Source organism: Herpailurus yagouaroundi, unplaced genomic scaffold (genome assembly GCF_014898765.1).
Source record: "Herpailurus yagouaroundi ecotype Mexico unplaced genomic scaffold, PumYag 140, whole genome shotgun sequence".
NCBI classification, from domain to species: Eukaryota; Metazoa; Chordata; class Mammalia; order Carnivora; family Felidae; genus Herpailurus; species Herpailurus yagouaroundi.
In genome coordinates this window covers 87,459,752-87,485,073 of record NW_024412395.1, presented here as the reverse complement: position 1 = coordinate 87,485,073, position 25,322 = coordinate 87,459,752, and the positions used below count along the sequence as shown (strand labels likewise).

The following is a 25,322-nucleotide window of genomic DNA, read 5'->3' as shown; positions in this document are numbered from 1 at the left end:
TCCCCTTAGATACATTCCCTTATGATTAGAAGTTAGGTCTTCATCCCCAAATTAATAAAACAGAACAGAATAAAATGATATCAAATGATACTTCTGCTGAAAAGATTAAGCCCTTGTAACATTCTTTACTCTGCACAGGAAACTAAAATGTATGTAGGGGAAGGGTGCTGCTTCATTATTAGTCATTATTAGTCATTATTAGAGCTTTTCCATGTCTTCCTTTAGAATGCTAATATATGCACATACACAAATACGCATTTTCAACTGTTCCAATTAAATTTGAAGAATTTTAAGGGAAAAAAATAACTTGTACGGAAAAAGAATGCTCTCATTAGAGTATATGGGTTTTCGCTCTGTATATGTATACATATATGAAGAAATTAATAACTGGATGTCTTATAAGGAAGCCTGGTCTTAGTAATCTCCAGCTCTATTTATCATCAGCAGATGCTCATCTGGGTGCAACCAGAGTGATTACTCCCAGAAAGCTCATAATTGCAGTAATTAGGGTCACATGACCTCCAGCTTGCATTTCTTTAAAAAAGCAGAAGGCCAAACATTAGCATTTGAATGAGTACCAGAGGTCCACCAGTTCAGAAAGTTTAAGTTAAATGCACCAGAAAGCTTTGAACACACTTAAAGGAGTAGTTTAAGTTATTTTTTATATTGTCCACTCCGCCCTCTGCAGAGCCTGAGCCTTCCCTGACAAAGGCCAAATCTGAGCAGTACAGCCCCACTAATTTACCCAGCAATGGCGTTAGAATGACTGAGGAAGAAGTGATGATTTTACCTAAACCTTTCCACTTTAAAGCCTATTTTTTCCCTTTGTTTTAGAATATATTAGCAGTATATTTGGAGGACCAAAACGATCCATTGCCTACTTTTTTAAAGAAAGTGATTTTATTCATTGGAAGGGCAAACACAAATGAAAAATAAGAGGCTTAATTCTGCCCATTAAAAATAAGAGACTTCACCCTCCTCCTTTATCTTTTAGAATTTTTTTCATTCTCCTTTTCAAATGCAAATAAGTCTTTATAATGACTAATTAAGCCTTTGGCCCCTCTTACACTCAGGAATGTTTCTTCAAGGGCCTAGGAGCCTTTTTTTTTTTTTTTTTTTATGCAAACATGAAAGGAGGTAGCTTCTCTCTCTCTTTATATCTTCCTGTGGGAGATGAGGAGCCTAACTTCAGTGGGCTCCTTGCTTCAAACTGTAAAACTACTTGCTATCATAAAGGTTAGGAGAAGTGTGTTTCTCCTCTAGAGAAAGCCAATTAGCTAACACAGATGGTCACCCCAATTACCAGGTAAATTTAGTGCTCTTACAGAAGGATTAGTTATTGTTTCTCTTGAAAGCATGTAGATAATGGGTTTTATCTGCTTGATTATAAAAAAGACTGAAATTTCTTTTGGTCTTTGCAATCTCTTCTTACTGGATTGCCTTCAATGTGCATCACATTCTCATTTAATGTTTATTGAACAAAAGGTGGTGTTTTGGTTTTTTTTGTGTTTTTGTTTTTGTTTTTGTTTTTGTTTTTCCTCTACTACCTTTGTGGAGAAGATTTCTGAGTTGGAAGAAGTTTGTTTTTAATTATATTTTCCCAATAATTTCAATTCCAATTAACCCTTCTCCCTTTAGTGGAGCCCTTTTAGATAATTTAACAAATAATTTAAATGGTGAAATTCCAAATTTCTCATGTGAAATTTGATTATAGTACTTCAATTTAGTACTTCATTTACCTTTAATTATAAACATTATTGAGTTATAAATTTAATTATAATTATATACCCAAAATAATTATCATTTGATTATAGTACTTAAATTTAGTACTTCATTTACCTTTAATTATAAACAAGTTTGGCGACATTGATATCAAAATTAAATAAAACGTGATAGCACGAATGTCAGCTGGAGGATTAGTTCCCTTATGTTGAGATACTGTGTTTTGTTTTGTTTTTGGTTTTGTTTTTTTTTTTTTCATAAAATCTAACACACAAATGTAACTTTCTTAATGGAAGCACTTGGAACAGACATTCACATTAGTATTTCTGCATGTAATTATTCTTTGTGCACCAAAAGAGTATGAAAGATCTAATGAATTGAATTCCTGCTTAGAGTGAAAAAAACAGATACACATTAAAGTTGACAAAGGATATGTGGATCAACAAAATGGAGGCTACCCACCCCAGTGGCACAGCCCAGGTGACAAATCTAAACTTAAGTCAGACTGCACTTTTGGGAAATAACTGTCCAGGAATCCTATCATATACCAGTCACAATCATCCAACCCAGCTTTAGCTAGGTTACCTTTCCCTAGATAATAGAACCTGGTTAGAAAGAAATCCTCAAACTCCTAGCCAATCAGGCCCTGTTTCTGCATTGCCTCTTCTAATGCTCTATAAAACTCACGGTTAACCAACCAAAGTCCCCAGAAAACCATTCCACTGCTTGTGTTCCACTGTGCTCCTTGTCTTTCCTTGAACAGAAGACATAAGATTTGTTACTAAATTGTATTGTTATTGTCATCTGACATACTTCAACAAATATTTGTGGAAAGAAAAAACAAGAAAGGGAAGACTGAGAAGAGGAGAGGGAAGAAGTAGAATCAGGTCCAAAGTAAAACCGTCTTGCACCTTCTGTTTCAGGTTTCCTAACTTCTCAGTCTTTGGTACTTTCTCTGTGCCTTGGCTTCCATAGACCCCTTTCAAGAAATGCCCTTCTTTCTCGACCTCTCACTTTCTATTTTGCCTAAATTCTATTCACCTTTAAACCCAACTTAAGTTCTTTTTAAAATGAGGTAGGTCTCTGTAAATTACAGTGAATTATATCTTCTCTAGATCTCCCTAGAAGGTTATGTCTGTACTTAGGATTTGATTGTATCACATGTATTAGTTACTATTTACATGCTTTAGTTTTCCCTTTCCTTAACTTGACCACAAGCTATTGGAGAAAAAATGAATCATTTTTAATACTTCTAAAGCATCCACAGAACCCAGCACTCAAATAAATTGCAAGTATATTCTCAATACTTGACTTATTAATAACTGTTCTGTTTCACTGGAACTATACTTTCTCATGCAGGCTATTTCATATATGCAAAGACTTTAATATGAGAGTACAGGTAACAACTCATGATTTAGAAATCCTTTCATCTGTAAATTTCCATGAAACAATGAGACTGAAAAAAATAATTTGATTCCCCACAGGCACAAAGAGTTCACATCTGGGCTATCTTACTCCCCTCCCCACTCCCTGCCTCTTTCCTTTTTAAAAATTTCCATTTGGCTATCAGACATTTATCTGTGACTAGGATTTTTTTTTTTTTTTTTACATAAACTATTCTCCTCGTTGGGCACATTTCTTGCTTCCCCCACCCTTCATGATCATTTCACGGTATGAAGTGATGTACCTCCATGTGGGGCCACCTTAGCTAATGACTCCTGCATCCAATAATGCGCTACATTGTTTGATAGGCTGAGTTGGACACCATATATGGCAAAATCAAAATGATGAAATAAACAAATAAGTATCAAGAACAAAATCTGTGTGGACTTCATGGGATAAATAATAACCTGGGAAAAATATCACTGAGCAAACCATGACATAAAAGTGGAAAAGATACTACATTTAATCCAAAGAGAAACTAAATACAGGAAAATAATAAAATTAACAAACATTGCTTCAGTCTCTGCAATGTAAAAAGAGAATACAATTCCAGGTACAGTGGAAAAGGCAGAATGATATTTGATAAGGGAAATAAAAATTACTTAGGTAACTTCTCTGGGGAATTTATGTTTATAGTTGATGCACAATCACTCAAGTATCATGAGATATTTTAAGGTCATTTAAGTAATTATTAATATGTACCATGGGGGCACCTGGGTGGCTCAGTCGGTTAAGCATCCGACTTCGGCTCAGGTCATGATCTCGCGGTTCATGAGTTTGAGCCCCGCGTCGGGCTCTGTGCTGACAGCTCAGAGCCTGGAGCCTGCTTCAGATTCTGCCCCTCCCATGCTCATGCTCTGTCTCTCTCTCTCAAAAATAAAATAAACATTAAAAGAAAAATGTTTTTTAAGAAAAGGTGATCACACTACACTTAAATACCTACATGTAATAGCCTGGCTTGAAAACAGAAATAAATTTCTCTTTGGTCATTGATCTCACCTAGCCTACATAGCTGCCTGTGCATGCCTCAAATATACTACTAAGAGTGAAAAATGTGTATCCTAATTTCCAGTTATTTAAAACAGGAAGAAAATCCCAAAGGAACGGAGTACAAAGGTCCTCTCCCTGTGATATTATTGCCGAATCATCTGTATTACATCTCTCAGTCCCTGAAAGATAATGGAAAGTCAAGCGGAATTTGAAAGTGTTTGCATCTATAAAGTTGCCTATCAAATTAAACATTCTGTTTACTAACCCATTTTTATACTTATTTTATCCCCCAAAACACCTCTATATTTTTAAGAACTATTACATTTTACACAGAATCAGTCGTTAATAAAAATTGTCTGGTTTTGTGACTAAGTTTCTCTACTCATAAAATGAGGATGATAGTACCTAAAGTTTTAAATATCTATTTATATTCTAAAAGTTAGAATATAAATATGCTTGCCCTACTTTTGAACTATAAACTTTATTTGAAAGACATATAACTTTTACAAAAGACAGAAAGAGGGCTGAAAGAGAGACATGGATGGATATATAAATATAGACATAGAAGCATGTGTATAATGTACTGTTTTGTTTTTATTCAGCTCTTTCCTAATTAGATTAAAATAGTGGCAAGAAAAGTAAACAAAGCAAAGACTGAAAAAAACATAAGCTAATGGTCACGGGACATTGAATAATATGGAATGAAACCAAGTCTACTTGGTTTTTCAACTAACATTTTTATATTGCCAAATAACTGTAGGGAGTTTGTTCAGAAAAGGCAGATAATTTTACCTTCTTTAACAAGAATGGCCCATCAAGTATGCCCCAAAGCAAAGCGCTTGTATTGTTTATTGCCAAAACTATCCAACACCAGTAGGCATATCTATGTATCTATCTAACATCTATATATGTTACATTCCTTTTTCTGCTATGCAACTGATGATTTTCTATTCGTAGATGAATAACTAATGAAACTTAATAACATCACGTGGGTTTATAGAAGCTGAGGAAGAAGAAAGCATATCCCCTTTCAATAATATAAAGTTATTACCTTGCAGTAAGTAGGCTGTGAAAGAAATAAAGCATTTCTAAATGAATGGGCTCCTTACATAAGAAGAAAGTACTTCTTGTTTTTAAATCCTTCAAACTTCCCTAATAACATATAGGCCCAAATTAAATTCATGGTATTCTTTAATGATATAAATAATCTGCAAAAAGATCAGCAGAGCTACTCTTTGGAACAGCATTCTTTCTTTCACATGAATTGAGGAAAAAAATAAAAATTAGCTGGTCAGTGAATTAAACCCACAAGTTTGTTTTCAGAAGCAAGGGATTTATTTGAAAATATAGCCAAAGGACTGTCTTTTGTAGCCATTTGATACCATAAACATTTAGTTAAGAAAAAAAGACTCAGCTAGAATTTTTTTTTTTTTGACAAAGAAAAAATAGACTCATTAGTAGTTACTTGATATATTTCCAGTGAGTTGCTTTATCCTATTTGTCCTCTGTGGCAACAACAAGCCTGTTCCTCAGTATGTCAAGACTCTCAAAATAAAGGAGCAATTCTGGTAATACATCTTCCTGAGGTTATTTCCCTAGATCATATGAGGAGATTGAGAGGTGATAGCAAGTTTGTCTCTGATTAGGTTCTGGGCAGGCTACCCCAAAGTATGTCACTTGGCATATTGATTATTTTAAATAAAATTTATTTAAGGAATAGCCAGTGTAAGAAAGACACCCTGATCCTCTTTTGTCCTCCTGAAAGCAGGAAATAAATCTCCCTTATGAAAGGTATCCTCCCTGTACGAGGAGGTAAAGAGACATCCTTATCACCAGAGAGAGGGAATTCAGAGTCCAGAAGGCTGAATGAACAAACCTTGTTACTTCCTCACTAATTTACTACCCTTGAGCCCAAACTTCTTTATCATGTCAATGTTTCACAAATTTATCGTTGCTTTGTCTAAAAGGTATGAAAGCTGCCAGTTTTGGTCGCTTCTTTGAGTCTCCTATTTTTATGAGCTCTCATACAAAATTAAATTTGTTTATCCCCTATGTTAGTATGTCCTATGTCAATTTAATTATTAGGGTAGCCAAAGCACCTGGAAGGAAAGAAGAGAAAACTTTTCCTCTCCTACACCTGTCACCCCCACTTTCACCTGCCCCCACCTCTCCCATTCCAAATCATGTCACAAGCTTATTTCTTGATTTCAACGTTCGTAATGGGAAAGGATTGCCTTTTATAAAAAGGAGAAAATAAGGATTTACGATGCTTCAGATTTCAGAAAGCTGCACCAGAGAAAGCAAATTCTCCCTAGAACCAACTGGTCTTTCCAGTTTGACATGTGATTCTAGTAGCTTTGGATCTTTCCTTAAAGTGGCAATCAAATAATTAGGCATTCTGCAAATTTTTCTGGAATCTCAGAGTCACTTTGTCACATGTTAATCCAATGATTAGAATTCTGGGTAAGTTTTCATCCATTAGTATATTTATACTATTATATTATGCTAAATGTAGGGATAAAACAGAATGACAAAACAATCACCTTTACTTTTTTAAATTCCACATATTAAACCTAATGATTGTTACTGCTTCAAATGTTTTTTGGGTGATTTATTGTTCAAATAAAAGTCCCTGCTTTTTTGTTCAAATTTTTCCATCACCAGGGGAGAAAATATGGTGATTAATAATTACTAGGACTGGGGCGCCTGGGTGGCTCAGTCGGTTAAGTGTCCAACTCTTGGTTTGGGCTCAGGTCATGATCTCACGAGTTCATGTGTTCGAGCCCCGCATCAGACTCTGTGCTGACAGCAGAGGCTGCTTGAGATTCTCTCTCTCCCTTTCTCTCTCTCTGCTCCTCTCCAACTTGTGCCGTCTCTGCCTCTCTTAAAATAAATAAATAAACTTTAAAAAATAATTATTAGGATGTATATATACACACAGATCCATATATATGTTTAACTGTGTATTTCGCTTATAGACACACAGCAAAATTGTTCATTGTGGCTTGCTTCTAATCTTCAGAATTCATACAATAAGCAATTCCTGGATGTTCACTCCTACAAGGCCTGACCAGAGCATGAGACAAAATGGCAAAGATCCCAGTTGCTATGAGTTACTAGGAGAGATAAGAAATATCCAGAACTAATCATAACATATCGAGGTATGAAGAAACACTGTGAGGTATGTGTGAAGCAACATGAAACAATTTAGAGGCGAAATAGAGTTTCTCCCTCAGGTGATACTGAAGGCTACATAGCTGGTCAAAGACTTGTTGGTCTTGACCCTGGAAAGCTCAAAGCACAAAGCTTATTCAGAAGACGTAAGTGTATCCTCTCTCCCCACTCCTGATTATATTATTCTCATTTTCTACATTGGTTTTCTTTTTTTGTTTGTTTGCTTGTTTTCAATTTTTTTAATGTTTATTTGAGAGAGAGAGACAGAGAGACAGAATATGAGTGGGGGAGGGGCAGAAAGAGGGAGACAGAATCTGAAGCAGGCTCCAGGCTCTGAGCTGTCAGCACAAAGCCGGACACAGGGCTCAAACCCATGACCCATGAAATCAAAACCTGAGTCAAATTCAGATGCTCAACCGACTGAGCCACCGAAGTGCCCCATTCTACACTGGTTTTCTTAAGTGAAAGTCCATTCAGTTGTGCAATATGCAGCTTAGTTTGTCTATATGTGTATAAAACTTCTGGCTTCCTTCATTTTTATATTTTATTTTAGAATATTTATATTTTATTTTTAAAATTAATGTCAATTTAAAGATCTTCATTAGTTTTATTGCCTGCCTTAAGAGAAGCACCAGAATATATTCCTTATGCAAAACCTAGAGGAAAAAAAGACCTCTGATAGAGGTTTTAAAAGTGATTTGGAACCCTCCCTTTTTTTACTCATAATTATACATTACCACATTTAATATTTTAATTGAAGTATAAGTTATTTTTGTTCCCGTTTTAGAGATAAAATAATGAAAGCAAAGAACTTTATGGCAAGCAGCCTAGTAGTATAGAAACATAATAGAAAGCATCAGAATTCAAGGCAGAGGTATAGACTAGAATTAGGAGGAAGGACCACGTCCAAGTTGAAATGGTGAGATATTAGAAATCATCTGAGTGTCCAACAATAAGTAAAATAGTGAAAAAAAATATAGAATATCTGTAGGATAAAACCACGCAGTCACTAAAACCACATTTTCAAGTAACCAGAAGTTACAGGATACAGTTTAACTTCAATTTTGTGAAAACAAAGCAAGATAAAAAACGGAGGGAAATATACCGAAATATTAGTAGCAGTATAAATAATGAAGAGAAAAAATGAATTGGAAAAGTAGATATACATTTATACACATTCTTTTAAAGATAAAATGGTGGTGCAAAATGTTTTAAGAATCAGTAACAAGTCTGACTTTCTAGTTTCTGGACATCATTCTGGTTCCCATTTGTAATAACTTTAGGGAATTTAAATTTTTTGCCAATCTAAATTTAGTAATACTGTATTGCATAGAATCTAAGATACAATCTATTGTAAGACATACTTCCATTTGCTAGGATAAAAGAAAAAAATATTTGCCAACTATGGCATTCTTTTTTAATTTTACATAGTTGTATGTGAAAGAAATGGACATCTTAGAATTGATGAAATTTTGCAAAGACATTTCTCTTTTAAAAATTTTATTGAGGTATAACTAACATATAACATTACATTACTTTCAGTATATAACATGATTCGATATTTGTATATATTGCAAAATGATCACCACGATAAGCTGTGTTAAATCTGTCACCACACATAGTTATAAAATTGTATTTTGTTCTGATGAGAACTTTTTAGATCTATTTTCTCAGCAACTTTCAAATAGATAGTACAGAATTATTAACTACAGTTACCATGATATATATTACATCCCCATGACTTATTCATTTTAATACAGAAAGTTGGTACCTTTTGACTCCCATCACCCATTTTGCCAACCCCCCCATGCCCCTGCCTCTGGCAGCCACAAATCTGTTCTCTGTATCTATGAACTTAGGTTGTTTTCAACTTTTTTTTTTTTTTTTAAGATTTCACATATAAGTGACAACATATAGTATTTGTCTTTCTTTGTCTGACTTACTTCATTTAGCATAATGCCCTCAAGATTCATCCATGATGTCACAAATGGGCAGATTTCATGATTTTCTATGTCTAAGTAAGTCCATTTTACACACACACACACACACACACACACACACACACACACACACCACATCTTCTTTATTCATCCATCAATGGACACAGATTGTTTTCATACCTTGGCTATTATACATAATGCTGCAATGAACATGAGGGTGCATATCTTTTTGAGTTAGTGTTTTCATTTCAGAAGTGAAATTGCTGGATTATATGGTTGTTCTATTTTTAGATTTTTGAGGAACCTCCATACTGATTTTCATAGTAGCTGTACCCATTTACATTCCCACCAACAATGCACAAAGGTTTCTTCTTCTAGACAGCCTTGCCAACACCTGTTATTCTTTATCTTTTTGATCCTGGCCATTCTAACAGGTATAAGGTGGCATCTGATTGTGGTTTCGATTTGCATTTCCCTGATGATTAGTAATGTTGACCATCTTTTCATGTGTCCAGTGGCTATTGGTATGTCTTCTTCAGGAAAATGTCTCATTTAGTCCTCTATCCATTTTTTAATCAGATTGTGTTTTTGCTATTGAGTTGTATGAGTTATTGATATATTGCGAATACCTTATCAGATAGATGTTTGCAAATATTTTCTACTATTCATTAGGGTGCTTTTTTATTTTGTTGATGTTTCCTTTGCTGTGCAGAAGTGCAAGAACATTTCTGGCACCCCCTTTTGTATACCCCATCTGTATCTTGCTTTTGTCCAGTGTCACTAGTTATTTTGCTCAGCTAATATTAAGAAGGAGCTTTTCTATGAGGAAGACTTTTTTCCTGAAGCAAAAGACTTAGCTCTAGTTTTGAAAAGAATGGTCATTTTCATTATATTATCTTATTTTATGTTGAGAATCTGGCTGTTTCTGGTGAATTAATACATTTTTGAAAAGCCCTGCTATATCTAGCTACGTTTCCAAAGTATGATTTAGATAACTAACAAATTTAACTCTTTTCGTTCTCAGCTGAAAAAAACAATACCAATTATGCTAAACCACACATATACATGTGGGAAGACACCTAGCAATGAGAGGATTAAACACGTTTCCATTTCTACACACATTTCATATATTTTAATTGATATATTTATTTTGGAATGTGTAAGTCACCCTGACTTATCTCAATTAGACTGAACACACTTAAATTATGTTCACCCTTCCACAAAAGCAACTCTCCATATGGAAGATGGGTAGTGGCTCAGATCAAGAAAAGTTTCTGTGTATTACTCTTAACGTTTTTTTTTTTTAACAAAATTTTTTACTTCTTTTCTTTTACATGTTTCTTTTTATTTTTTTTCTTCTTTCTGAAAAGTGGCCAAAAGGAGGTAAGATTTCAAGTTGCCATGTCAATCATACCAACCATAAAACACAACCCAAGAAGGAAGAGGGGCAAAGTATGATTTACTTTTAATTAAAATGAAAAAGTAACAGTTCAAAGTTAACCCTATATATGAAAATATTCCTAATTCAAAGGTTTACACTTTGCCAAAAATCTCATCTACTTGTAATTTCTGCTTGGCAGATGGATACGGACTGGCAGGAAAAAGAGGAGTAGCCAGAAGTTCAAAAAGTCTTACAAGAAATTTCATGTTTAAATGTGTGCAAGTTTACATAGAATGTACTGAGGAGTAGATGTGAAAGGAAGCCAAGCTAAGTATCTTCAATAAACTCAACTCCAAACTATATGAATACACATGATAAAATAATACAGGATACAAATAAAGATTTTCAACTATCCTTGTGTAAACATTTTACTTTTTTTCTTCTTGTTTCTAATTATCAGTAGGCATGATTCCAACATAGTCTTTTTACTATAATCCATACATATTTCAAAGATAGGAAAGCATAGTTTGTACATGAAAAAGAGAAACAACAGTCAGTGGTGTGTGTGTGTGTGTGTGTGTGTGTGTGTGTGTGTGTGTGTGTGTAGGGGGTAGAAGAGTGAGGTCAGAATTGAAGGCAGAAAAGGTACATATTTACTGTGTGCCTGCCATGTGCTAGACACTGCAATTTGAAGGGTAAATGCGGGCTTTGAAGGCTAAATGCGTGATTAATGTAAGCATAAATGAAAAGCCAATGTTTTTCTTTGTTAATTATTAATCAAAGCCCTACACAAAAAATTTAGCAACACCTGGCATTTTGCTGTTATATGAGCAACAAAAGCCCTCGTTTCATACGGTGACTGGTTTTTTCCTTTGTTTTAAAATCTGAATACATATTCTAGAGAAGAAAATAGAAAGGATAAGTAAAATTCCAAGCTTACTGATGTGAGCAAACTTCAAGACTCTGTTACTACTCTAAACCCAGTTAAGCTAGTTTTGAGTCTCCCATAAAACCAATTAACAAGAAAATAGAACAAAAGGAATGGCATCTTAACATTTTTGCCAATTAATCGAAATTTGCAGCTGATAAGCAATGTCTCAACTCCACCCATCTCAGGAAGTGTGGACACCAAACTGTGGGTCTCAAGTGTTTCCCTGCAAATTCAGGAAGCCGACCGTTCTTTATTTTTTTTTTAATTTTTTTTAACGTTTTATTTATTTTTGAGACAGAGAGAGACAGAGCATGAACGGGGGAGGGGCAGAGAAAGAGGGAGACACAGAATCGGAAGCAGGCTCCAGGCTCTGAGCCATCAGCCCAGAGCCCGACGCGGGGCTCGAACTCACGAACCATGAGATCGTGACCTGAGCTGAAGTCGGCCACTTAACCGACTGAGCCACCCAGGCGCCCCAGCTGACCGTTCTTTAAAATGTTAGCCAGCCTTACAAAGAAGTCATTCTTCTGACATATGTATTTATTACATGAATAAATTAGAATTGGATCTTATTTATTTGATCAAAAATCAGCTAGTAAGACAGGTAAAATAAATGAAACAACACTTGATAATGAAATAAATTATACTAACTATGAAAACAAATGCTGCTGAGGAAAACATGTGTGTTAAGTGCCCCAAGTCTGAAATCATCCATTTCTCACTAAGTTTCGGCTTTCAACACCACGCTCTGCAAGAGTTGTTTGACCCAGCTGTCCAAAGGCCCAAGATGCCTCTATTTTATTTCACAGCTTATTCATAATCGATATAAACACATCACCAACCTTAATTCCAGCCAGCAGTCACAAGATACCTTGGATCAGATCAATAAAATCTGAAAGATAAACAGAAAAACATCATGTAAATTAAATCAACTGAATGATTCAATCTTTTATTTTACTAAGAAAGAAGATGAAGTCAAGTTATTTGGTTCCTTGACCATAAAATGTACTGGCTGACAACACATACGTTTATAATAAGGAGGGTTATGTAGTTATAAAACTTTATTTTCTGGATCTTGTTTAACAAGATGTATTATATGCCCAAATTAGGCCCTATTTTTATGTTCAGCAGTTTTTACATAAAGCAGAACAATGCTTGTGCTTATGTTCTAAAACATCAACCTCCCCTCAATTTTTTAACCAATTCTGTACTCATAGACTACCATTTCTCATGAAAGATGTTTAATTGAAAATACTAAAACGACTGCATTTGGATCCTTAATCTGGTTTAACAGTCTGCAGATTTTTAGTCCAGTATCAACAATCTGTTAAAAAGCAACAGAAGCCAAATAAGGCAATTCCAGGGGCAAAATATCCATCCTCCCACTCCTGTCTTACACTTTAGTCCTGCCACTGAATTATGCTGAGAAGCACACCATCAAATGGAAGTACCAAAGAAGATACACCAAGGACAAAAGCAAACCCAAAACTTCCGTGCCAAAAGTCAGCCTATCTTTTGGAAAGTTAGTAAAGATAATAACTAAAATGACATAGAGCATAATTGTTGACTTGCTGCAGGGAGTGTCTACTGCTAAATCTCCAATTAAAAACAAAAAACAAGTGAGAAGTATATTTGTGAGTTAACTGGTTAGAAGTTAGAATTTGTTCCCCAAGATATTGTTACAAATGGTCATTATTAGACTCCTAGGTTAAATCCAAAAGTAAAATTAACCTTAAATGGTAATTATTTAATGAAAAGATAGTCTAAAGTAATATTCATATACTCTAGGGAGTTCCGTTAATTAGCTTGCCTACAGTAATCATTTCACTATGTATATCCAAGCATCACGTTATCCACCTTAAGTATATAGTTTTTATTAAAAGATAATATAAAAGAAATACTAATAAACCAAAAAAGTATGATTGGACATGAAATTCCTGATTTTTAATCTAAAGGGTAGGTGCTTAAAAAAAAAGTGAACTTTATTTTGCAAGAATGAATTAACAGGTGGATAAATTTGTGAAGATTAAACGATAGGATTTGGGGGCATTTTGAGGGACTTTCAAGATTAATGCCTTTAATATGTCTACTCCCATTTCAAACACCTGCCTTTATCTTACTTTGATAACAATATTATTATTTTTCTATAAAGCCACCAATTCCCAGGCTGTGTGTCACAGTACCCCAGGGCACCAGTGTAAATTCAGAGACTGATAAATACATTCAATAAATGAAAAACACAGCAACATCCATCAGGCACAACACAAACTACTAACTTGAAGTAAGCCACAGTTTCAATTTTAGATTTTGCTATGTGTGTTTCAATCATACGATAACTTTGCAAAGTTGGATTTTGATAACGTTTGTAACATAAAAGCAAATACGGCATGAAAACCAATGTGGAATAAGAAATGAGGATGACAACATCCAATCAGACTCCCAGCTCTGAGGGCTGGGCTGTACCCAGCAGGCACACACACACATACCATTGGTAAGTAACTGTGGGTTTCTAAGTATGAAGTAAAAAGACTTTTCTTTCAATGTTTGTGTATTTTTTTTTCCAAAAAGCCATTCAGTTGTTAGGACATACATACTTATGCTAATGAAACAGAACTGTGAAGCATTTCTTTTGGCCTATGGGGTGCCATGAAAAAAATTACTGAGATACCCAGAATGCCACAGAGAAAGTCTGGGACACTCTCCATTAAGCCTAGTTTTGTTTTGTTTTGTTTTGTTTCTTTTTTGCCCCACAAATTTAAATAAAAAAGAAAGTGGGAGGGATTAAACCAAGAAAAAAAGACTAGTAAAGGAGAGACAAGGAAAAAGAGAGGAAGGAAAAATTTTCCTAAAATAAGAAGAAAAATACTGGGAGAGCAGGAAGGTCAGTGGTTCAATACACCGAGCGACTTTGTATGTGTGGGTGTGTGTGCTACATATGTACACGTGCATGTGTGAGTGTCCTACTGTGTGTGAAAGAGGAGGCTAAAATAGTACACATGAATACCGGAAATGAACGACAAAGAACAAGTAGTGGGCACACTGCACATATGTACATTCTCACCATGTTGATTACCAGCCATCATTCCCTAAGAAAAAGTGGCTCCCTCGTTGTCTGGAGCCAAGAGAGACTACATAGATCTGCACATTCATTTGTGTGCTGTCCTAAGCCTCAATGTTCGATTTGGCCATAGCTACTGCTTGCTAAGACTTCTTTAACATACTAGATCAAGATCCTGATATCTTTAATATTCTTTTAAATAAGTTGGATTTTATCCTTTCTAATATATATGTTTTCATAGTGAAAACAGAATGATATTTATAGAGCTTTTCAGAAGTCAGGCTTTATGGAATATGAACCTGGCTATTTATGTATTCCATACATGGGGAGAAATTCTAACTTGCCACGGCCACTACCTCCCCACCCCAACCCAGCCCTGCCTCCAAAAAATTCTAGTTTATTTTCTTTTCAATATAGCATAAGTCAAATACAAACTTTATTTAAAATATTAATTCTGGGGTGCCTGGGTGGCTCTTGATTTCGGCTCAGGTCCCAAAGTCATTGGATCAAGCCCCATGTCAGGCTCCATGCTGAGCGTGGAGTCCACTTAATTTTCTCTCTCTTGCTCCCTGTGTCCTTCTCCCCCACTCATGCTCTCATGCTCTCTCTCAAAAAAAAAAAAATAATAATAATAATAAAAAAATAATAATAATAATAATAATAATGCTATTTTAGCTATGCAAATCTTATATTTGAACCCTTTGGCTTAGCACAGTGTTTAGCACCCAGGAGAATGTAAATAAATATTTGTCAAATGAATGAGGGTGCTTGGTGTTGTGCTTTTCTGATGCTTTGCCAAATTTCAATAGTTGAAAATTCCCCTTTGGGCAGAAATAAGAAAAAAAAAATTTCATCCTGTCCCACCTGACTTGCATCAAAAATATTTAATGGAGACAAAGTTCTGAGGAAGAAGGGGTGGATAGTCTTGACCTGGTGGACTTATGTTCACTTGGGCTCCTAGGATTTTTGTTTGTTCGCTTGCTTTTCTTATCTTAAGGGGGCTCTTCCATTTGCAGTGCCAAGCAAGAGCAGCTGCTTTCTAAATAACAAGTCTCTAGACCGTTTTTTTTTTCTTTCATTCAACCCAGTTATTGAGCAAATAGGCACAGAATAGTGAAGATTTATGTTGCCCTAAGGCTCAGCCTTCACTGTGAACATCTGCCATTTCAAACACACAGGTCAAGACTCAGTGTAGTATTGCACTAAACAATGCCCTAAGCAGAACTCAAATGAAATTCTTTTCAATAGGATTCTGCATCTGCTTCCAGGCAGCTTAACTTATCAGCATATAAAAGCACCACTTCTCCATCCTCTTGCTCCACAACAAAAAGGTAGGGGAAATGTCAGAAAATAATCTTGAGAGTTAACTGCTACAGCTTGTTTCCCCTCTCTCTTTTCCAATAAGAAATGATCTCATGCCTACATTTTATAAATCATATTGTAATGATGAAATCAGATTATAAACTCTGTATCAAGCTGAAGTTTGCTTGTTTATACCTCACAAGAAATAAAAATGGAAAACAGCAGACATATTTTAACTATTAGATTACCCAGGTCCGTTGTGAATTGAAAACCCACCTTTCACACTTGCTGTGCTTTTCCCTTAGAGTTACACATGAATCTCAGTTTACAGAAACTGTTGTTGATTAATAGAAAAGTTACTGCTTGAGCATCAATTTACAGATACAAACATAGGAAAGACTGCAGTTGCAAGACAAATTAAAAATCAATTCTGTTAAAAAAATTAGTTGAAGTGCTTTTTAATTGTTTATAATCTTTAGTTTTTAAAATATAGAACAGTTCTGTGGGGTATTTTTTTAATAGCCTTGTTTAATATTTCAGAGATCTAAAGTTCTTTACCATCAAAGAGCTTAGTGAGAATGCGGTGGGATGGGGGTGGTTATGAAAAGCCAAAAGACAAAAGCTATGATACTAAACAGAATATGCTTGCTGTCACAAAGAAATACCAGCAAAGAGCTACAGGAGATCAAAGAAGAGGAAATAAAAAACACAACGAAATCCTATTATATAGATAAGGATTCACAGAGTACAGGCATTTGAGTTGGGCCTTGAAGGAGGTAAAGGATTTTGATAAGCAGAGATGGAATGGGAAGGAGACCCACTCAGATTAATGGACTCAGCAGAAACCAAGTAATGAAAGAAGCTAACCCCAGGGGCTGTCTGTACAAACACCTGCAAGCCTACCTGACTGGAATATAACACATAAGAAAAACACTAATTGGGTGAAAGGCTAGGTTGGGTCTGTATAGGGTAATAACCTTGAATGACAAGCTGACGAGGCTACATAATTAAATATATTTAATTTTGTATGCTAAAGTGAACCACTGAAGGTTTTAAATTCAAGAATGGCATAATTAGGTAACTGAATCTGGCAACACTGTATAGATTGGATCAGAGATGAGATGAGATTAAAGAGTCAACCACTTAGATGACTCCTTCCAAAGTCCAAGTGAATGATAAGGAAGGGTCAACTCAGGTAGAGATAGTGTCAGTGCAAAGGAGGAAGAATACCCTAACTACTGCATAGCAAGTATCTTAGCTCAGGCTGCCAGAACAAAATGCCATAGATGAGGAGACTTAAACAACAGAAATGCATTTCCTCACAGTTCTGGAGCCTGGAAGTCTGACATCCGGGTACCAGCTTGATCAGTTTCTGGTAAAAGCCCATATCCTGGCTTGTATACAGCCACCTTCTCACTGTGCCCTTACATAGCCACTGTCAAATTAGGGCCTCATTTTATCGACCTCATTTAATACTAGCTACCTCCCCAAAGTCCTATCTCTAAATACAGTCACTTTGGGGGTTAGGGCTTCAATGTAGGAGCTTTGAGGGGATGCAATTCAGTCCATAGTGCTGTGTGTAAGTCACGGAACTTAGGAATCGGTTGGATATGAAAGGCGCAGGACAGAGAAAAGGTGCCGAAAGAATTCTGAGGGTTTGAGACAGACTCCCAGGAAGATGGTGCCATTCTTAGAAACGGGTAAGGCTGAAAGAAGATCAAGGCGCTGAGCAAGAGTAGAGGGCGAGGGGCTTTTGTAGACACATTAAGTTTGAGTTTCTGGCAGGATAATCAAGGGAAGGTATTTATCAGACAACTGACCTATTCGTGGAGAGTATGATTCATGTGATATGCAAAAAGAATGAAGTCTTACTTAACTCTAAAAACAGAACAAAAAGGAATGAAAACTATGGTGATATAATTAGGCTAAAACATATCAATATAAAATCAGAAGTATATGTGTATGATCCAAACCATAGAGTTAGGTAATCTAGCCAGCCCACATTATTGTATATTTAGTCACCATCTTGATAGGTAGATATAACATTAATAAAGTACTGGCCACATGCATACCCATATCGTTCTTAATGAATGATGCTGTAGCCTGCCTACCCAGACTGTGGGCTGCTCTGGGTCAGTGACCCAGCAAATCCATGTTTGTATCTCAAGCACTTAATGTGGTGTATGGCATAAAGTCAGGGATCTATCTATAAATGTGGAATGAGTCACTCCCTGGAAAAACAGGCTGAGTCATGGACACTCCAACTAATTTCACCTCTAGACTTTATATTATTCATATAAAATAACACTGTAGGAAGCCAGGCACTAGGTATGGCTCTTAATGGAATGTTCTGTACTCTGACATGTTTGCTGTAGCTGCTATAATAATGATGGCAAATACAGGTTAAGACTACAGAGGGCCAGCTACATGTGTCTAAGTCACTCATCTACTGTCACAACACAGAAAAAAGAATGACTGGGTGTTAGGGCAACTGGATAATAAGAGCAATAAAGTGAAGCACTTTCAAACACCTCAGTCATGGAATTTGTTTTCCAAAACTATTGTACTGTTTCTAATACAAAACAACAGCAATAGTAAGAAATGATCATTAAGTGTCTACATAACTCAGACATTGTACAAAAATATATCACACACATTATTCACTTCACCCTTACAAAACCAAATACAGCAGATACTATTATTATATATTAGTTTCCCAGGAGAAAACTAAGCTCATAAAGATTAAATATCCAGTACCTATAAATAAAGATCACTAAGTAATTGACACTACACAAACATCATTTATTAAGGCAAAGAAATAACAATAGAAGTCAGAGACAAGATGGGGCACCTGGGGGCTCAGTTGGTTGAGTATCTGACCTCGGCTCAGGTCATTATCTCACAGTGGTGAGTTCGAGCCCCACGTCAGGCTCTGTGCTGACAGCTCATATAGCCTGGAGCTTGATTCAGATTCTCATTCTCTCTCTCTCTCTCTCTCTCTCTCTCTCTCTCTCTCTCTCTCTGTCTCTCTGCCCCTTTCCCACTTGCTCTGTCTGTCTCACAAAAATAAATAAAAACATTTAAAAAAAAAGTCAGAGACAAGGTGAAATACATACATACATTTGGGTGTATTGCCTGTGTATATTTATATATACATATATTCTTTAATCTCTTATTTTAAGTTAGAATTCTTTTTTTTTAATTTTTTTAACGTTTATTTATTTTTGAGACAGAGAGAGACAGAGCATGAACAGGGGAGGGGCAGAGAGAGAGGGAGACACAGAATCGGAAACAGGCTGCAGGCTCTGAGCGGTCAGCACAGAGCCCGACGCGGGGCTCGAACTCACGGCCGTGAGATCGTGACCTGAGCCAAAGTCAGACGCTCAACCGACTGTGCCACCCAGGCGCCCCTTAAGTTAGAATTCTGATGGTTCTTTCCAACTGCGTGATTCCTTAAGGAATTCTGACATATTCAAATTCAGGCAGAAACAGTGACTGTAAGCATGCTCTAAAAAAAAAAAAAAAAAAAAGACAAATTTTGGAAATAGAGCCTGGTCTCCTGTAGTTCTCTCTCCAAGTATTTTCAGTGGGACAAATATTTGGAAGATGGCAGTATTTATTTTTTAAGAAATATTTTGCTGACCTTACCTTATAGGTCTATAGGAAAAAGATCTAACATATTTTCATCTAAGAGCTTTTCATTTTTTTCTTCTTTATAATTTTTCTTTTATTAATGTTAGGCATATAAATAGTTTAAGAAGTTAACTGTTATATTTAAGGCTTATGATGAAACACAGCAGTAGGGAACATGAGTTATTTGAGAGTTGGAAGGTATCTGAATGATGCTGTATTTATTTAGGTAGTAAGGTGGTATACTGACTGGAACGAGGATAGAATCTGCAAAAGCCAATAAGCTCACTTTTTTTTCAGTATGAAAAACCTATCGGTTCACTCAAACCATTAGTCATTAAAATCCAAGGTCTCCTTTGAAATGGTTTTATAGTGAAGTGAATGCATTATTAATTATTTGTTCAAAATCTATAGTGAAGAATCTTGACACTAATACTTGGATTTACAGCGGAGATTTGGAAAGATGTGGGAAACATACGAGACACTCATCAAGAAGGAGAAATGTTGCTTGTGTCTAACATCACGATATTTTTTAAGATTGTCACAACCCTGATTTTCTCTAATTCAGAAAGCACACATTCTCCTAGGCCTACCAACAGGTCATTTTGTCATCTCAGTGAAACTTGGATTTCAAAGGAACGTGCAGCTATAGGCAATCCTTAAACAATAAAGTAAATCTGTTGCCCAAAGCTCTCATTTCCTGAAAACGCTAGTACGGCACTAACAAGCCAAATTGGAGCATTCCACACATTACTGAACCTACTTCTCTGAGTCACAGGCTTTCTCCTGGGTGAATCCAGGTATACTTAACTCCTACATATGTTGTTATTATAACTCATTTCCAACATAATTTAATTAATTTAATAAAGAATTGCAAATACCCAAACGAGGTATAAAAGGATTGACTTCAGAACTATTATTATAAAGAACATTTTCATCCATTTGAATATTCTTATTCCATTTCATATTACATACAAAGGACTAGAAAAAAGTCTAGAATTTATACATAAATTTATACTTTTTTTCTAGAAAAAAGTCTAGAATTTATACATAATAATGGAAAATCCTATATCTGGAAGAAATGTAACAGCAGCAAAAAGTTAGGGTTTCCTATAAGTCTAAAAGCATTAATGTTGGAAACAGATCTGCTGTTACCAATGTTAAATATTAAGTACTTTCTCAGACTCTTGCCACCCCTCAACTGAACAAATCAGGGGCTAAAGCTTTAATTTCCCGCAAAGTAGCACTGAAGCAAAAAGCATTATAGTGGAACGAAAGTAAATTAGCAATACATATTTTCCCTGTATGTCACACGCAGGCACTCCTATACTAATAATTTCCCAAACCATTTATTGAAAGCTATAAAGGAACTATTACAAATGGTGGTTAAATTCCTAACCTGGCCTGTTTAATTCTTAGTAAAACCAAATAGTGCTGCCTCGCTAAATAGAATGTTTATAGCCTGACAGTGTTCCAAGATACAACTTCGTCATTATTTTCTGTAAGGATATTTTCCCAAGCAAATGGAATACACTTGGGAGTTAATTATTCACTCTTTTAACTAATAATTTTTGAATACTGCTTCATGGCAGCCATTTCTTGGGACTGGTATATGTTGGTGGCCAATAAGTTATCAACAAGATTCCTGCCCCTTTGGAGCTTCCATTCCTCTAACAGAACACAAATACATAAGATTGTGGTCATTTCTATAAAGAAAACAAAGCAGGGTAAGCAATGGTAGTTGGGAGCCTTCTCTACCGCCCAATTTCAGCAGCTGATAGATACAAGCTGAAATGGCATGATCACGGCCAGAAAGCTAGACCCTCACCCGCTGCCCTTTCAGAGGGGAATATTCCAACCAGCAGATAGACCCCTGGCTTACAACTGTCCTCAAGTTTGAAAGTGCAAATGTAACACGTTCATGTGCATTCTCAAAATGCACCCAAGATGCAGTTTGTGAACTAGCGTGGGGTTTTAGTAGCCGTATCGGTGCGAACACTAAAAACTATCACTTTACATCTAGAGACTTTAAGTTCTTCCACATATACAGTGTTGCTTAATTCTGTAAACTAAGATACCTCTGTTGACCTAGATTTAGTTGGTCCTGGCTCATTATACCTGCTTCCCAATGAAAGGCAATCTCTAGTAACCACAACCGTTAGCTTACCAAAGTGTCAAATGTCAAGCGAGAAAGAAAATAATCCAGAGACCGAGGAAAACAAATGATCTAGGTTTTGATACACTCATGTGCTGAAGTATTTCCAAATAATAACATGTGTTTCATGTTTCCAAACTTTTAACATAAAAAAAAAAAAAATATGTTGGAGAAGGTAGGTTCTATAATGCATCCATAATGAATGAACTCTTCTTGCTTGGGCCGGGCACAAAATTACTTACAATACACTAGTAAAAGTTCCCCTTGGTACAGACATTTTCAACCAGTTAGCAGAGAGGGAAATAAACTTTGACAGCAGTCAGACAACACTAACATGCTGCCCCATGTGACTCATATGAAGACAGCCAGCAGTAGCCTGTACAGCCGGTCCCCTTGTCACTTCCTGGAGCACTCAGTATTGGATGGACCCAGTGCCACAGCACTGTAACTGAATATACTCTTTAGCAGTAGAGAAAGTCAACAGGCCTCTCCCTGCCAGTAATAAGGAACCCAATTACCAACTTCTGTTGTGTGTATGTCACGGCTGCAGTCGTACTGCAAAATTGCTATTGTGTTTCCATCTGCCAGTTTCAGTGTGCTTCTGGGAACCGAGCTAGAAGATTTAAGTTCTTTCACAGAATTTTTCTTTTTTAACTAGAGCTTACAGCTGATCGAAGAGACATTATTTTCTAGCCAATCCCAAACCAAGAAGGCCAAGGTGCTAAAAAGGCAGAGTAAAAACAAAATGAGTATTTCCTGACTTGGAATAACTCATTCCCAAGCAAACTTGTTGAGAAAGGTAAGATTCGGTATAAGGATGCATTAAAGAAACCGCCTTGACTTCCTGGTGGTATGCTATAAACTACTGACCACACGTCAGTAAATGTTCACTGCTGTAAGAAGGCAAACTGAGTTTCCAACTGAACTCAGGGGAAGTCATTTTACTGTTCTAACAGTCAACTCGAATGGCTCCCACAAGAGTTAAATTTTTTTTTTTCAAATGCAAATGATTTTTTCTTTATATCATCCTTAGGAAGATTAGAGGGTATAAGGGAACTTACCCATATATTTGAAAAATAGAATCAAGCTTCAAGAGATTAAGGGGATGTCCTAAAGTCATCTAAATTATCAGAAACACAATGAGGTCCAGAGCCAAATTTCCTGGTGGGATGATAACCTGGGTGAAGCTATAAGGGAACTGGCAGAAAATGCTGCATAATCAATCTTCTGGAAGACTCTGAGGCCCCTACAAAAATCTCTCCCAGCTGTCAACCACCTTTCCAGACTCCACGCATTCTATGTAATCCCTCCCAGGATGAAAGGACGGATAGAAGTAAATGGTGTGTGCTCTCTTACAGCAAAACATGCTGATGTGACTTGGAAATTTTTCAAAAGATTACTACAAACTCTGGCATTGCCCAAAAGGCAAATTGAACAATGAATTATGACATTTTGGCCTCAAATTTCAAAATGCATTTTCTTCTTGTATATAAACAAGAACCATAATAAATAGACTGGATCACCAAAGTAAAATAAGTAATTTCAAGAACAACTTTTTTTCAACAAAGGGTAAATGTGCCACTGAATTTTGGTACAAGTACTAGTAATGAAATCAACACTAAAACAAGGAACCCATTTCAATGCTGTTATTTTTCTCTTCTTTTATATTTATCTCATTTTTTTTGTATTAGGTTTTCTTTAATGAATATGCATCATATCCAGTAACAAAAAAATAGAAGAAAAAATAATTTTTAGAAAATATTTTTTCTGTGGTCACAGTACAAAATTTCTACTTTCAGAAAAACATTCTGAAAACAAAATTTCAGGTCATGTTTGCAGTCATTAGTGTGTAATAAAGAATTTAGATTGTCCTTAGTTGAATCTAAGTGTTTAATGAAGTGTCCTTGCATCCTGCCATTTTTTTTTAACCAATTAGTGTTTAAATATATGTATGAGCCTCAGTTTTCTCATCTTTGGAATGGAGATAAGAATACCTATTTCCCAGATTTCTTTGAGGATTACATAGATATTACGTATTCAGAGTATATCACAAAATTTGGCATATGGGGAGTTTTTTCACTCTATAACATGCGTGTGCAAATCTGCTTACGTTTTAAGACTGATGTCTATCTTGCCAATAATATATTAATCTGTACACATATTACCACATGTGCCAAATAGGAAAGGGTTCACCTAGTTTTTAATGAGGCAAACTCTGATAGGCTACTGGACACTGACACTGAAGTGATTGAAGCTGACATTGGATTTCTGATGGTGATATTATTTTACTTAATACAAGCCTTAACTACCCATGATTATTACTGACACATTCACTTACACAAATATTTTTATGTTGTCTACACTATGCAGGGTTGGGTGCTATGTGATCTAAGCAACACAAGGCAAGCATACCTATACTCCATTTTCAGAGAGTTACAATTTAATAATAGAGCTAAGACACATGACCCATCCTTATGATGGAACTACAGATATTAGTTTTTAAGTATGAATAGACAAGGTGTCAAGACTGATTCCACTGTTGTCTTTGAGACAAATCATTCAGCCCCAGCTTTTCCTATGTGTTTCTTCCTAAGACACTTCATTTAAATACAGTTAAATGAGTTTATTCAGATGCATAAGAACATACTATTTTGAAAAAAAAAATGAGATTCATGTATACTTCAATCCAGAAAAAAATCTACAATACCATAAACTCCACATGAATAAGAAATTCATGCAAACTAGCTGTCCCTTAATTTATATTATACTGTGAGCTAGTAAATACTTAATAACAGAAGATAGGTTTAGAACAAAAACATATCCAGATTCTATGTTCTAAATAAATATCCACCATATACTTTCCTTCATTTTTCAAAATTTAAGATGACCTGGCTTCATAGTTAAGAGATCTATGTGAGGAATTTTCATGTATACATATGTTTCATGTACAGTATATGTATGTATATTTTCATGTATACATATATGTATCTCTTCTTCTGGAGCTGAATTCACCTTTCTGGGGAAGAACCAATTTTATACACTTTAGATGGGGCTGACACAGAAACCAAACCCACCCCAGCCTCTGTCATGGGACACTATAGCTCAATTTATGGACTCTTCTTCCTGGACACCTTAACTGGTTGAGAGGTTCCCCACTCTCTGGCAAATTCCCTAAACTATTTCAAGGAACCACTTAATTTCATAACTTGAAAATTAATCACCAAATGTTAGGATATTAAATATTAATATTAATTTTATTCATTATTACAGAATGCTTTATTAATTGCTTCTCGAATAAAACTGCTTAAAGTGAAAACAAGTCGATAAAACTGTGTGACCGGGTAAATGCTACACACTTCTTTACAAAGTTGTCTCAAACCCTGGCATAGTCCACACAGCCTATTGAATTTCACCCCATGTAGTTACAGTGAGGGCGTCCAACTGAAATATGAGCAGCTCCTTCAAATTTAATACATAACCCATGATGTCAATTTCAAAAATTTACATTTGCATATTAAATCTGGAAAAGAAATGGGAAACAAGTGAACAAAGTAAATAGGCAGAACTTTATAGTGAATGGAAGACAGCAGCCCCTA

The 25,322-nt window shown here is 35.7% G+C and overlaps 1 protein-coding gene across 4 annotated transcripts in view; it reads right to left on the bottom strand.

The window, feature by feature from the left end:
* The window catches only part of MAP2 (microtubule associated protein 2), a 284,671-nt gene that overhangs the window by 203,297 nt on the left and 56,052 nt on the right, over positions 1–25,322 (bottom strand). For all 4 annotated transcript variants that reach the window (XM_040476065.1, XM_040476071.1, XM_040476062.1 and 1 more), the window contains exon 2: positions 12,424–12,473. The gene's annotated coding sequence lies outside the window, so the exon portion shown is untranslated. The remainder of the gene's footprint in view (positions 1–12,423; positions 12,474–25,322) is intronic.